The 4,126-nt window shown below is 32.4% G+C and overlaps 1 pseudogene; it reads left to right on the forward strand.

Moving 5' to 3' along the window:
• Positions 1-311: 311 nt before the first annotated feature.
• Positions 312-767, forward strand: LOC138355192 (S-adenosylmethionine synthase pseudogene; annotated as a pseudogene).
• Positions 768-4,126: the final 3,359 nt, after the last annotated feature.

Genomic DNA, 4,126 nt, shown 5'->3' on the forward strand with positions numbered 1-4,126 from the left:
CCCACAGATGGCGTAGTGGTTACTGCTCCTTGCTTGGATGCTGGATCCGGGTTCGTAACATGATCCATATTCTTTTTTGACAGTTTTGTTATAAGACAGAGCAGCTGCACACTTGCTTTACAGTTGCTCAGTTGGTCTCTATCCACGTGACCAGGTTAGCGTTCTCTCTCTCTCTTCACACAACTAGGTCAATGTTTTTAATAATATTCCTTTACATAACGGATTTTTATTTAGTTAAAATTTAGCCAAGGAAACCTGGTCCCAAATTCAAGAAGTAACATTTTCGTTCCCCAGGAAAGTGCGCTGAGAGCATGGATGGAGATCATGAGACGTTCCTCTTCACCAGTGAGAGTGTAGGCGAAGGCCACCCCGACAAAATTTGCGATCAGATCAGCGACGCAGTGCTTGATGCCCATCTTAGCCAGGACCCTGACGCCAAAGTTGCTTGTGAAACCTGTACCAAAACTGGTATGATCCTGATCTGTGGGGAGATTACGTCCAAGGCCCAAGTTGATTATCAACAAATTGTGCGAGATATTGTTAAGAAAATTGGTTTTGATGATTCACGAAAGGGCTTTGACTACAAGACCTGCAATATTCTTCTGGCCCTGGAGCAAAAGTGTGCGGATATTGCTAATGGTGTACACATTGGGCGCAGTGATCACATCATTGGTTCAGGGGACCAGGGACTGATGTTTGGTTATGCCACTGATGAGACTGATGAGTGCATGCCCTTAACTATTCAGATTTACTTCGAGATGATATAAGTTCCTTTGTATCACGTCTTACAACTAATCTCCCACCGCCAGTAGGAACTAATTTCTTTAATTTGATTCTAAAAAAAAACTAAATCATCAGTTTAATATACATATATCCCCCTACCACGTATCAATCATGTTATTATATATATATATTTTGTAATTGTATCAAATGTTTTTTATATTCTTTATATGTTGAATCTAATAATTTCTTTCCTTTTTTCGTATATGTTCCATTCTGAAATTCTTCAAGACCTTTTTTAATACTATATTTAGTCTTATGAGCTGTTTTGTGAAGAGCATGATGAAAGGCCTCGCCCATTTGGGATCGTTCTATAAATAAATGTTGACCACAATTCTTATTGGGAATTAGATAATAGGGGCAAGTGGATATCTGACAAGCATTTGTTAAGATTTTAACATCATATCTGAATATATATATATCATGGAATGATGTTTTCTCACAATTAAACAATCCCATCTGATGGACTTTATCCAATATTTCCTTAGGTGTCATTGGATTCAATATTTCTTGGTGAACTTTCATGTATGACATCACCCAATTTTTTTCCACTTTTTTTTTATAAATATCTCTGAGATTCCATTTCTCTATGACTTCTCTAATCATCTCATTTCTGATATTAAAGCGACATTTATCATAGTCCTCAATTTGCTCAATTTTTTTTAGTCTTTCACGAGAGCTTGGAAACTTCAAAGCATGATACAAACATTTAAAAAAAAAAATGTCATTAAACAACTCATTCAATACTAATTCGATTTCATACTCTTCAAATTCCTTCATCAAACAAATATCCTCAAAGTTTTTAAAGACAAATCTCCTGCATAAGACCATGAATAAAGGACTGCAATTTTCTCACCATTTATTTGTATTTCCTTTAAAGGAAAAATATTGGCTGGACAAAGTTTGATCACATCTAAATGTTTTAAAGCTTTTCGAACTTCATGTAATGTATAATAATTTTCTATATTATATTCAGATTCTTCAACATTATGTTCCAAAAATTTCTGCTTTTCTTTCTCATATTTATCAGAGGTGAGAAAAAAATGTCAGTAAGGATACTCAAATTTGCCTTTACAAACACATCTGCCCACATATTCTAAAATTATCATTTTCATGATTCTCTTTAAAGTCTTAATATACTGAGGGGACTGTGGGTTATTATCTCTTATCATCATATACATTATGAACATGGGTTTAATTAGCGTTTCACACTTAAGAGATATTCCATCAAATTTTAAAATACTCTCTGTCATTAATGCTTGATTTATATTATTTTCACTTTTCAAACTCTCCCAATATTTTTTCAGTTTCCATCGTTTCATGTATCCATTAACAACCGTAGCTTGAATACTATTAATTATTATACAAACATACTTGGGTCGGCTTTTAATTGGATACTTCTCAAAGAGTTTTATCAACAAGACAGCTAATGATCCTAGATGAGCATTGTGATCCTTAATAATCAGATTCATCAATCCGATTATTATCGGATCTTCAAAACTGCAAAAGTCATCATTTTAGCAAAAAAGTTAGTTTCCATCAGTGATCCCATAACATGAGCCTCCTCAGGTGTGAAAATTGGTATAATAGCATTAAAGCAAGTTTCTTGTTTACCATTAATAATTTCAATTTCATTGTATTTATGACCAACTTCCCATATATGTTAACAAAATCAACAAGGGCTGTCACTCCAATTAAATCAAAGGGGGCTTCAACAATTTGAATAATATTATATGACCAAATATTTAAGACTGTACAGTTTAAGTTACGAAAAAGTACAGGAATGCCTGTTATGTTCCAAACAGTCGATAACTGGAATTTATTGACTGAATTTAACAGTGTTAGAAATTTTGGTTCTTGTAAATCACTGACTGTTGAAGTGAGAGAAATCCTACAACAATTTTCAGGTAAAACTTGTAATGCCAGAATATGGTGTTTTACTTTTTCAAATATTTTTACAAAATCATCTATATCCTTTTTAAAGTCATTGTCAGTGTATTCTTTTAGTTGACAAGCCTTCTTTGAATAGTAGTGACTTGATACTGTTATTGAGTTCAAAACTACACCAGCTAATTCCATTTCTTTAAGATATTGTCCTTCCTCAATAAGTTTCTTTATTCCATTGATTTTTTCCTTGAGATTAGTTTCAATATTGGTGTAAACTCCCTTAAAACGCCCTGTAAAATTACCTCTTACATCTTTTATGTTCATAATCCTTAGAAATAGTTCATCACAATTTTTTTTTTCTAGGTTAATAATCTCTCAAAAAATAATGCTTCTGTTGGTCTTTGTTATTAATTTTAATGATTCTCCGATTCCATTGTGTAATCAGTTGATCCATTATTTTTTACATTTAAATCTTGAAATTGTAAATGAAGGATATATTCAGTTTTGCTATTTGTAAACATGTATATTTTTTCACCATTATACTGTTTAAGATAAACATACTCATCAAGATAAAATTCGCTTTCTAATGTTCCACCAGGCAATAAAGAGCCTTCTACAGATAAACGTATTTTTACAGAACTGCAATGACTACTTATATTCTTCATTACATCTTCCATATCATTCATTTCAAGTACTTGAAATAAATTTGGTATTGTATTTCCAGTATTAAGTTGTGCTTGTAAAATTAAACTCTGTTTAACTGGATATTCTTTTCCAATTCCTAACACAAAAAATTCACACTTTTTTCCAACAGGACATTTTATTTTCTCAAGTTGAGTTTCAGGCTTATCTCTTGATACACTATGGAAGCCATCAGTGATAAAAAACACTTTAATATCTTTTGATTGACAACCTTCAATTTCCTCTTGAATTTTCTTTAATGCTCCGATTAAATCAGTAGAACTATTTCTCTAATCACTTTTTTGAATCTGTGGGCTACATCCCTTTTTCTCAACAACATCACTAAAGGTATACCTAACAGTTTCATTTCCACACTTCTCTAAAATAGGAGCCATATACTTATTCCATTGGTTCATTAATGCTGACCAATAAACACTCATTGAAGCTGAAGTATCAATCATCAGTATATTATATGATAATTGGGTAAAAACGTCAGGGAGAGTAGAAGGTAAATGTAGAATAACATCCATCCTTCCTTCAGCCTGTAAAAAAAAATTTCAATGTATTTTCATAGAAATTATAAAAATTTTCGGCTACCTAACCTAACCTAACCCATAAAGACTACTAGGTACGACATATAATAATGAAAGAGAATGATAACTAATACTTACAATTTGTGAGGAAAGAAGATGATAAGCTTCAACCTTTACATTTATGGGAATAGATATTTCAATTCTATCCATTTTTCTGGTGGGAAAGTTGGTGGTAATGAGCTGAG

Source organism: Procambarus clarkii, chromosome 66 (assembly GCF_040958095.1).
Source record: "Procambarus clarkii isolate CNS0578487 chromosome 66, FALCON_Pclarkii_2.0, whole genome shotgun sequence".
Lineage (NCBI taxonomy): Eukaryota > Metazoa > Arthropoda > Malacostraca > Decapoda > Cambaridae > Procambarus > Procambarus clarkii.